General features: G+C 31.6%; 3 pseudogenes across 1 annotated transcript; all 3 read left to right on the top strand.

The window, feature by feature from the left end:
- LOC149877859 (uncharacterized) overlaps window positions 1-12,039 on the top strand; it is a 219,495-nt pseudogene that overhangs the window by 49,201 nt on the left and 158,255 nt on the right.
- LOC149877863 (uncharacterized) lies at window positions 1,456-7,121 on the top strand (annotated as a pseudogene). Its single transcript, XR_016447933.1, has 6 exons — window positions 1,456-1,536; window positions 4,992-5,230; window positions 5,363-5,593; window positions 5,759-5,991; window positions 6,638-6,797; window positions 6,913-7,121. The product of XR_016447933.1 is annotated as an uncharacterized LOC149877863 (transcript).
- On the top strand, window positions 1,967-4,104 carry LOC149877864 (uncharacterized; annotated as a pseudogene).

The raw sequence follows: 12,039 nt of genomic DNA on the forward strand, positions 1-12,039 counted from the left end.
ATCCATGATGGAGGGAAAGCCCGTAAGCAACAGGCTTTTAAAAGACGATTTTAATGGAAAAGACGTGCTGTTTGTGACAGAGAGACAACGTCGAGGAGTCGGAGTTACCATTAAAATGAGTAAAACTCAGGTGGAATACAACTCAAAAGTGAAAGGAGGAATTATCGGTGCGTTACTTCCTTTGTTAGGAATGCTTGCAGCAAGAGCAGCTGCAGTGCTTGCAAAAGGATTGTTGGGAGGAGTTGCGTCGTCTGCAGGATCTGCTATGATAGATAAAATTGCAGGAAGAGGTGTTGTGTATGTCAAAAAAAATGGCAACGGAATGAAGATGAAAACTCTGAGAGGAGACGGATTGTTTTTAACACCATGGGTAAAAGGAAGCTCAGTGAGAGATTGGGCTTATGTAAAGAGCGAAAGAGGGTATGAATCTATTGGGTCTGGTTTATTGCTCGGACCTAATTCACCATTTTCCAGCATTCTGTTTTTAAATTTAATTTTGTAAAATTGTTACCCTCGAGAAACTTACTCCATGAAAAAGATTACAAAAAATGCAAAAGGGTCAAAATGTCGTCCAAAAATACATCACTCACAACGATTATAAAAACTGTCTGAAAAGTAAAAATGAGCAGCTCAAGAAATTGAACGTCATCCGATCCCATTTACATGAAATTTACACGGAAGAAATTAATAAAGTTGCACTCAGCGCTGACGACGATAAAAGAGTCATCACTCACGACGGAATTCACACACTAGCTCACGGACATTACAAAATAAAAACAACAAAATAATGTAAATAAAATGATCAATGTTGAAGGAATTGTGTTGTCTGACGAGGCTTTGACGATTTTTCAATTGATAAAGGCGGCAAAAAAGCTGAAAATAAAAAACTTTAAAGGCGTTTTTGTTAGAGACGAATTGCCAAAAAAGACAATGAAAAAAGAATGCGGCATTGTCAACACGGGACCCAAGTAGCAAACAATATTGGCGCAATATTGGCGCGATATTGGGTATCTTGGCCAAGATTGGCCAAGATATACAATATTGCGCCAATATTTGCAAACAATATTGCGCCAATATTGGCATATCAATATTAGCCAATATTAGCATACCAATATTACGCCAATATTGTTTTACTAATATTGGAATGCCAATATTGGCGCGATATTGGCATGCCAATATTGGCCAATATTGCTATGCGAATATAGGTGCAATATTGTTTGCCAATATTGGCCCATTATTGTTTCGTTAATATTACTCCAATATTGGCCAATATTGGCAGTTTACATATTGGTACGCATGCGTAACATCTGATATTCATAATGTCCTTTGGTTTTGTCCTTTAATGTCCACAGTACTCTTAATTAAACATTTACAGATTGAATCACGAGAAGAAGTGGTAAAAGTAAAGAAATCCTTTTAGTTGAAAATTTACGGATTGTATCACTAGAAGAGGTGGTTGTAATCAATTTAAAACAGATTGCATCACGAGAAGAAGTGGATAAATATTGCTATAATATAAGTATCAAAATTGAAATAGTAAGTTTACTTTTATTTGAAAATTTTTTGAGTTGGTTACATCTGTAAGATATAGTTTTTGCATTTTATTTATTGTGTTAAAGATATTCAATTAAGTAATAAATACGTCATATAATTTAGTAAATTATTTACACATTACTAAGTTCTTAAATTAATAAATTTTAAATAAGGTATTATTAAATTTAGATTTAGGTTAATCTACTCTTCATTTCTAATCTAATTTCTTTATTTTCTAACTATTATAAGGTTTTCAATTTATGTATAACCAATAACAATTTTGTAATACTGCCTATATTTGTTTTTCTGGTATAATATATTGAATATATATATATATATATATATATATATATATATATATATATATATATATATATATATATATAATTATTTTAATTTTTTTTTTATGCTATAGTGTCATGCAATTTTATAGGTAATGAAAAAATCAATAAGTTCAACTCGATCTGCTAAATCACATTATATCAAAAGAGTAGTTAAGCAACATTTAAGAGAAATTCACTCAGCAAGTAATGCTGATAATAGGAATGAATTACTTAACTGTGACTTTGAAAGGACAAAAAACTTTAGTGATGAATCTATTAATCATAATATGTTATCTCAAAACTCTTATAACAATTATTTGGTTGAAGATACATTAAAACCCTTAAATGTTGAGTTTGGTGACATATCACCTTTTGATGAAAACCAATCCTCAAATTTGACTAACAATGCCGATGATGACTGTAATGTAACTGATGATGAGCAAGGCTATTATCCTTCTTGTTCCAGTGACGATGAAGAGGCTGAGGATGAGGTTAATTTGAAAGAACTGCTTGTTTGCTGGTCAGTCAAACACAAAGTAACACATAGTGTTCTATCAGACTTACTAAAGATCTTGTCAAAACAACATCCAGATTTGCCCAAAGATAGTAGAACCTTATTGAAAACAAAAAGCAGTTCTGACATTATTATCATGCAAGACATGTATGAGCAAAAAGCAGAGTTTGTTTGTTTTGGCTTGAAACATCAGTTAACTAATTTACTAGTGTTTAACAGCATTAAAAGCTGCAAAGTCAATTTATTGTTTAGCATTGATGGGTTGCCTTTGTATAAGAGCTCAGGAAAACAGTTTTGGCCAATGCTTTGCAGTGTTACACTTGGCGACAATATTTATAAACCGTTTGTAGTTAGCATATTTTGTGGCACAGCAAACCAAAAAGTTCAGCTGTTTTTCTGGCTAGTTTTATTGCTGAATTCAATGTTTTGAAGGAACAAGGCTTATTTATAGGTGAAAATCACTTTACCATACATGTTAAAGGCTTTGTGTGTGATGCACCGGCACGTGCTTTTGTTAAATGTATAAAAGGACATAATGGGTTTTATGGTTGTGAGCGATGCATTCAAAAGGGAACTAGGTTAGATAATAGAACTGTATTTCCTGATATAAATGCATTGAAGAGAACAGATGCTTCATTTGCTTTATTCCAACAAGTTCAGCATCACAAACCAGATGCAGTATCCCCACTGTTAGAGCTTAATATTGGTCACATTTCTCAATTTCCACTTGAATATATGCATCTAGTTTGTCTTGGTGCCACACGAAAATTACTTCTGCATTGGATTCGTGGAAAACGTGCAGTAAAAATAAGCACGCTAATTGCAGATATAATTTCAAATGGCTTGAAAAATTTTGCAGCTAATGTTACTGTTGAATTTGCACGTAAGCCAAGATCACTAAAGGACATTGATCGATGGAAAGCCACAGAGTTTCGGTTATTTTTGTGCTACCTTGGGCCTTTAGTATTACGAAGCCATCTTACCAATAATCTGTACCAGCATTTTATGTTATTGCATGTTGCAATTAGTATTTTAGCTAATCCAAATATGTGTTGGACGCATGTTGATTATGCAGAAAAGTTGTTAAACATATTTGTCATGCAAATGCCAGAATTATATGGCAACAGTTCCATAAGCTACACAATGCATAGCCTTTGTCACATTTGTGATGATGTAAGACAGTATGGCTCACTTGATGAGTACAGTGCATTTCCTTTTGAAAATGCTTTAGCCATTATGAAACGATTATTAAGAAGTGGTCACATGCCACTGCAGCAGTTGTGTCGACGTTTGTCAGAAAGAGTTGATAGCAACACATATGTTAGTCGCAATATGAACCTGATAGCAAGTTTGAAAAGGATACACAGCAACGGTCCTACGTTAGGATACTATGGAAAGCAATATCTAAAGGTTGAATATGCTGGTTTCTCATATTTTTCTGCAAATTCCAACAACTGTGCTTTACTTGATAATGGAAAAGTTGTCCTTATTGAAAATGTTATTGATGCTGACGATGTTATGATAATTACACGTGTTTTTGAACTAAAAGAAAATTTCTACACCTATCCTTGTGAATCTTCTTTGCTCAATGTTTTTAGAGTTAGTCAACTATCTGATCAATTTTTTGCTTTTCCTATAACTTCTATACTGAAAAAATGCCTATTATTACCTAGAGAAAACTATTTTGTTAGTTTTGCTTTACTTCATTGGGGCCACTAAACATACTTCAAATGTTAGGACGCTATTCTAATGTTATATATTTTATTATTTTATAGAAAAAGATAATAATTTATTCACTAAAGTAGATTTTGCTTTCAGGTTGAGTTTAAGTTTACAGTAGTTTTTTTTATCTTAAAAAGCAAATTTACACAATTCACTGTACATTTACTGCAATATGCAAGTCAACAAACTCTTTTTTTTATATATAAAAATGAATATGAAATTAAATAGTACCAATTAAATTTTATTTTTTTTTAGTGTTGCATCTCAGCATAGTTAAGGAGAGATCCTAACGAATAGCGTTTCTTAAGCTTTCTCTAAAATTTACGTTTTTAAACTATTAATGTTATGTATTTTTTAAAAGTAGATTATAGGCTTTTCATTAAATTTATTATTTTTTGTAAATCTTTTTTCAATCCAAGAATCAAACAAAATAAAATCACTTAAATATATAACACGGAAGGGCAGCATAAAACAGTTCAAACAAGTGTTTTAAGTATTTTCAATCTGAATATGTCTCTTTTATTCAAGAGTATATAGTCTCCTTGTTTCCAGCATTAAAATATTTGATAAATCACCTCATAATTTACCTTTCCATATACCTTGAAAACATTTAAAACTCTTGCCCCATTGTAATTAGCTAAAAACTTGAAACTCGTAGAAATTAAAATCACCAAAATTTTAAAAACAAAATAAAACAACGAGTTTCATGATTAAAAAAAATGAACCAATAAGAATGCACTTAAAAAAGATAGAACCTAAACAGTTTTGTTTTTTTCAGCTCTTTATTTAATTACGCTGACCACACAAGTGTGGAACCACTAAACTTAAAAAATTACTTATTTAATTCTATTAGTTTTTTATTTTTTTAATTTTTTTTTATTTACATACACATATTGTAGGGTTAAGTTAAGGATGGCAACCAAGTTTAAAAAATTTGCTGTTGCTGAATTTCTTGATGAAAAAAAAAAAGGTATGTGTGCCATGGATGTTATCTGTTCATCATGGCTGATCAGTGAAAGTTTGGTGTGTTGGCCAAATCACTTACGATCATCTCGCCTTTCAGCTGCAATTCGGGAAGCCACACTTACTCCTGAAAGTAACTGGAAACATCTGAAAATAAGAATTCTTTATTATTCTGGTAATCGTTGTTATTTACTATGTCATTTTTGCTTGTTTTAGTGTTTAGTCTTGCTTTGTCTTTTAGGTTTCATTTGTGCAAGATGCTAATGATGTGAACAGCTATATTCATCTTTACTTTATATATTTTTAGACAGTTATAAAACTGCTTTAGAACAGATGGAAACATTAGAGTTTACATCAAGTGCTGAAATGGCCGTTGAAAGTGACGATAAATTTCCCATGCCTCCAGCTAAAAAGTTAGCAGGTTGTAATGCTGTTCAATATATTGAACCATCTATATCGAACCATTATCAACCAATATCTCCCTCTCCTGACCAGAGCTTGGCTACTGTTGTGGCTGCTTTAGGCACCCGATTTGCTGGTAAAGAATTACATAGATGGGTTATTTATTTGAATGTTTAATTGAATGTACTGTTTATACCTTTTTTTCCTTTTTTTTGTGTGTTCTTAGATCTAATCTATTTGCTTTTTATTTAAGTCATAGTCAGTCATTTTTATTTATGTCATTTTACATATTTTATTGCAGCATTTGAGAAGAAAAGCTTAGATCTGCTTGTCGGCATTCAATATGATTTGAAAAAAATAAACACTCGTCTAATCAATTTAGAAAAAGGTTTAGTGTTGCCTCCTACAGTTTGCAATCAGAGCATAGCAGGACCATCCCCATCAATGCAATGGAATTATTTGCCGGTTAGAGAGGAAAAAGATCTTCTAGACCTGGATGAAAAATTAAGGAATAAAGACACCTATGAATCTTTGGTACGTATCAAAGAATTAATATCCGTTAATAGTTTTTAGAAACAGTTCCATGTGCATTTAAAGTTAGTATACTTTACATTTATATATATGATACATTTATTTAATTTAGATATGGAATTAAATGCTTTATATAAAGTATACTTACTAAATTGTGTTGTGATTTTTAACTTTTATGCACAGTTAGCTCATTTAGTAGAGCAATGAGTCTACTAATCTTAGCGTCATATGAAGCCCCACTTTAGCAACTTTAAGGTCCGCTTTTGTGTGTGGCAAAGACAACCTATGCTGGTGAATGAAAAATCTATTAATATTGTATAACTGTGGGTAAGGGTATGAGAAGCTTATAAACCTGAAAGGAATTTTGTATGGTTTTTTTCCTAGTGTTATTATCACTTAATAAAACATTTATAAAAATTTGCCATCTTGATCTGCAAAACAGGTTGACCTCATGGGTCTATTAGTAACAAATTGCTTTTCTTCTTCTATATCATATTTAAATATCACATTATATAAACAAAACATTGTCACATTGGGAAACCTGTATGAAACACACACATTTATGTAACCATGCATCTTTTTCAAAATCAATTACATTTATTTTTTATTTTTTCTTAAATAATATTTGTTTTTTTTTTTATTATTTAAGATGAACTTCCTTGCATCGGTTGGAGGAGACGATTATAAGCAACTCACTACGGCTATCTTAAAACAGCTAATGGCCAAAGAAGTATGTTTGCTATATTCATTGTATGGTAGAAAATAAAAGAAATCTTTTTCGGCACTTACGTCATGCAAGGTGGTTATAGGTAATTTATATAATTATTTATCCTCTTATTCGTTTAATTTACAAATTTAATAATGTGTCAAATTACATTTTATTTATGATTTATTTAACATTATTAAATTTAAATTTGTTTACAGCTGCCATAAAAAAAAAGTTTGAAAATGCTAATGACAAAAACATTAAAGAAAGAATTGGTAGCTTTCTGGCCACGGCCATTGATAGAGACGGTGGAAGAAAGAATAGAACCACAACTGAGCCACGTCTACTATTGAACGATAAAAATGATTTTCGACAAGATATTGAAATTCAATGTCCACTATTTGATAGTGAGACTATAATGCAGTAGTGTGTGTATATATATATATATATATATATATATATATATATATATATATATATATATATATATATAATAAAGAAAAGTGTATTTAAATAGCATTGAGTGTTTGGTTTTGTTATATTTTGGTTTTCTTTCTCTTTTTCATTTGTATCAGTTGGTTATAACCATTAATAAATTTATTATTAGATTTTAAAAAATCTTGTTTTTTAGAAGGGTTCCTATATTGTCGCCTCCTAGACTATAACTCAAGTTACAATCTAATAGCCTTCGTTATTCCTTCGGGTTAAACAATTAATTGCTTAACCCAAAAGAATAACGCAAATTGGTACTATAGTACAATATTTTAATAAAATACAATATTGTATTTTATTAAAATATACATATAATAATAAAAATCTATAACAGACAATGCAATAGTTTACAATATTGGCATAATATTGTAAACTATATTACGCCAATATTGGTCAGTATTAAATCCCGAATATTGGCGCAATATTGTGTCAATATTGTAAATTATATCGCGCCAATATTGCAATGTCAACATTTTGCCAATATTGGCCAATATTGATTTAACAATATTGGCGCAGTATTGTATCGCCAATATTGGCCAATATTGATTTAACAATATTGGCGCAGTATTGTATCGCTAATATTGGCCAATATTGGCAAAATGTTGACATTACAATATTGGCGCGATATAGTTTGCAAGATTGCGCCAATATTGTAAACAATATCACGCCAATATTGCGCCAATATTGTTTGCTACTTGGGGAGACTCGAGAACGAATGGATTTCATTGGGTCTGTTGGTGCAAAGACGGGGACAAAAAACACAGCTTTGACTCTTATGCTCAACCTCCTCTCGTCGAGCTCGTTGATTATTTGAAAAGTCCCGTCTTTTACAACAGCGAAAGAGTTCAGTTTGGTGACACGTCTTACTGCGGTCACTTGTGTCTTTACGTATTGAAAAAATGTGACGAGGGAAATGACTTTCAAAACGTTGTCAACACCCTGTGGTGAAAAAAAATAAAATCGAGCGCATATAAAAATGATTGATAAATTTGGAAGAACAGAATTGGGGAAGTATTTACATAATCCTCTTTCAACAGAAAACAACGCTTTTATAAGGACAGACGGGACAAGCACCATCACGTTAGACATTATGAAATTTTTTTAAAATAAAGTTTTTTAAAAATAATGCACGGTTCAAACGGAGGAAAATGAAAATGAGCCATTACTCCCGATCCCTAGTAGTTGCCTTTACTATTTTTTTCTAGTGTCTTAAAAATCACAGCTGATGTTTATCAAGATAAATGCAGTGGTAAATAATGAAAGTTTGTTCGCGGTTCAGAATTCGCCATGAAGTCAACCATTCCGGCCTATAGAGTACATACTGAATGATTGTTTTGTTTGAGGATAAATGAAAGTATTTCATTACACAACCTTTTGTTTTTATTCTGTTTTCGAGACCATTTAATCTGTTTTAGAGATTACGATTATCTGTAAACATATATACGTACAGGTAAAAAAGGTATACCCAGGACAAAAAGTTCTATACATTTTCTATAAAACTATTTTATTTCTATAGGAGTTCAATAAAAATAACTGAGTTCTGTAAAATTTCTTTAGACATTTTCTTAAAGTCTATAGAAATTTCTATAGACTTCAAAATATATTTTGAATTTCTATAGACTTTAAAAAATTGTCTATAGAAATTTTATAGAACTCAATTATTTTTATAGAACTCCTATAGAAATGAAATGGTTTTATAGAAAATCAATAGAATTTTTTTCTCCTGGGTTCTAGAAACTTTGTCTATAGAATTGATCTAATATTAAATCATTGAGATATTCTACAAAAGAACATGTGTCTTGAGAAAATAACGTCAATTGAATTTTATATTGTGGTATTTTATATAAAAAATTGATGTAACATATGTTACAATATATATATATATATATATATTGTAACATATGTTACATCAATTTTTTATATAAAATACCACAATATAAAATATATATATATATATATATATATATATATATATATATATATATATATATATATATATATATAAAGAAGTACATGATTATAATGTTTCAAGAAAGTATCTTACTTGATAAGAAGAACGAATTGGTTTCAAAATGCAGGTATAGAAACAAATTTCTTCTTTCCAAATTTGACACTGGTGACTAGGCCTAAATTTTTTCTTTCTTTCTTTCTTTTTTTTACTCCTTTATTGCTTTCTTTCTTTATTTCCTTCCTTCATTTCTTTCTATCCTTCTTTTTTCCTTCTTTTTTCTTTCTTCCTTTCTTTCTTTTCTTTCTTTCTTTCTTTTCTTTCTTTCTTTCTTTTCTTTCTTTCTATATTTCCTTTCCTCCTCTCTTTCTGTTATGATGTCAGAGCACACGACAGTAATTTTTGTAATTTTGTATTTTTGTGTTTTATGGCTGATGATTGCCATTAGGCATGAAACATTAAGTACCATGCATAGTTGTTGTTAAAAAAATAAAATAGTATTAACTAGTAATAGTAAAAGTATTTCTTATTACTAATCATTTGTTTTATCGCAGCACTTTATTTCTATTTTATTTCTTTTTTGGCTGGTTTAAACTGAAAATTTATTTAAAGTTTTCCATTTGTCTGTGGGAAAACTTATATCATTAGTATTTTAATACTTACTACTAGTTAACTAATTTCATTTAGGTTGGTCGAATGGACTTAATTAAAGGTCCAGTTGTATATGGAGAAAATGTTGTTGCACAGTGGTCATCAAGTTATTTCAATGGATTGTTGCAGAACCAGGCATTAAAGTCCTACTTGGAAAAATTATGTGGCAAAGGTCTAAAAATCGGGGTTAAGCAGAATTTAGGATATACAGTATTGGACAAAACATTTGCAACCAAGTAATGCTAATTTAGTTTCTTTATATAAAAGTGCTGCATTTTTTCAATTTAGAGAAAAAAACTATGTAACTGTTTAGAGACAAAGTTCTTCAAGTTTTATTCATCACAAAGTTCATTATTTGTACACGAAAGTTAATAAATTAATCAAAAGTATTAAAAAAAGTTGATTTCCTTCTGAACAAAACAAGTGCAACTCGACAAAATGTTGACCAAGCTTTATTTTGCTATCAATATTTCTTGGCGAATCCTTTGTTGTCGATCACAGCCTTGCATCTTCGAGGCATAGATTCGATCAGGTGATCAATCAAACTTTGTGGAATCGCTGCCCAGGCTTTTTGGATTTGTTCAAACAGTTGATCCTTATTACGAGCACCTTCACGATTAATTCTGCGGTTGACGATCTCCCACAGGTTCTCGATAGGGTTGAGATCCGGAGATTGAGGCGGCCAATCCATCACCGATAGGTGGTTGTCTTGAAACCACTGCTTGACTACTTTTGCAGTGTGTTTCGGATTGTTGTCTTGCTGAAAAACCCATTTTATTGGCATATTCCATTCAGCATGAGGTAACATAACATCTTTCACGATATTTTTATACATGAAACGGTCCATTTCACCGAAACGGTGGCATCGTTTCGATGTATTGGACCTACACCGTTAGCAGAAAAACACCCCCAGACCATTACATTGCCTCCACCATGCTTCAAGGTCTTATGGCATTAACGTAAATCGAGGCGTTTTCCGGCCGGTCGACGTACACGGCAAATGCTATCGCTCGCAATGATGTTGAACTTCGATTCATCACTGAACAGGACAGTTCGCCATTTCTACACATTCCAGTCAATATGAGATGTAGCAAACAGGAGTCTTTTCTTCTGGTATTTTAGTGAAATCAGCGGTTTCTTTGCAGGGCGTCGAGAAAACAATCCGTATTCAACAGCACGTCGTCTGATTGTTCGGTCCGATACCGGCAGCTTTTGTATCTCGACTGATGATATCCAGCAATCCTTCTTGACGGATTTGACGATCATAGAATCCTCTCTAGAAGTGGTGGAACGCGGTCTTCCACCTTTGTTATCTGCTGCCAACTTCCCCGTTGAACGATATTTGGAACATAGCCTTGATACGGTCCATTTTTTCACGCGATATTTATCACAAATACTTTTTTGTGACATTCCACTTACGTAATCGCCAATAATTTTCTTTCCTAGTTCCAATCCAAGACTGTCGGGAGCCATTTTTGCACTTGAAGTCATAAAATATTTCTGGATGCTACTGGATGCTTTCAGATGCTTCTTCTGGAAACTTCTGGAAGCTTCTGCATGCTTCTGGAAACTTCTGGATACTTCCTTGACACGGACCAAACTTAAGAAAATGAAACAAACCAAACAAGTTGCACTTGTTTTGTCCGCTGCAAAATGGCACTTGTCAACTAAATTCTGCCTGTGTGCTGCCACCTGTCAGCTGATTGCTCATGTCATAGCATGCTATGACTCCAGACTCCTGAACTGTTTGCTGTGGTTGTATAGTTCGTTTCGTTTTTAAGACGTAAAATTAGGAACACTTTTTAGCATTGTTCGATGTTGGTTGCAAATGTTTTGTCCAATACTGTATATACATTAATATGCAGGTGTAAAATTTCCATTTTTTTTAATGAAACAAGTATTATACTATTTTATATTTTAGATAATTAAGATGATTTGGAGGAGTTGAACAATCAAGCAAACACCATGGTAAAAGTTGTTCCACCATTACCAAATCAGATAACTTTAATGGTGTGGTTATGATGAACATTTTTAAAAACTGTTTTTTATAAATGTTAAATACTATTTTAAAATATTGCACTCAAATTCATCAGCTTATTTTAGAAATATGATTGTAAAAGTTGTGCAAAAACTAAATGATTGCGTGTTGAAGAAAACATTGAAGTTATTGAAAACATTGTATATGTATTGTATATTGTAAATGCTTCTAATTTTAGCTAGTTAAATTCAGTATTCCTTTATGTTCTTATTTTAG

This window comes from Hydra viridissima, unplaced genomic scaffold, assembly GCF_058129835.1.
Source record: "Hydra viridissima isolate aposymbiotic clone 2 unplaced genomic scaffold, HvirCarnegie_v1 scaffold_16, whole genome shotgun sequence".
Lineage (NCBI taxonomy): Eukaryota > Metazoa > Cnidaria > Hydrozoa > Anthoathecata > Hydridae > Hydra > Hydra viridissima.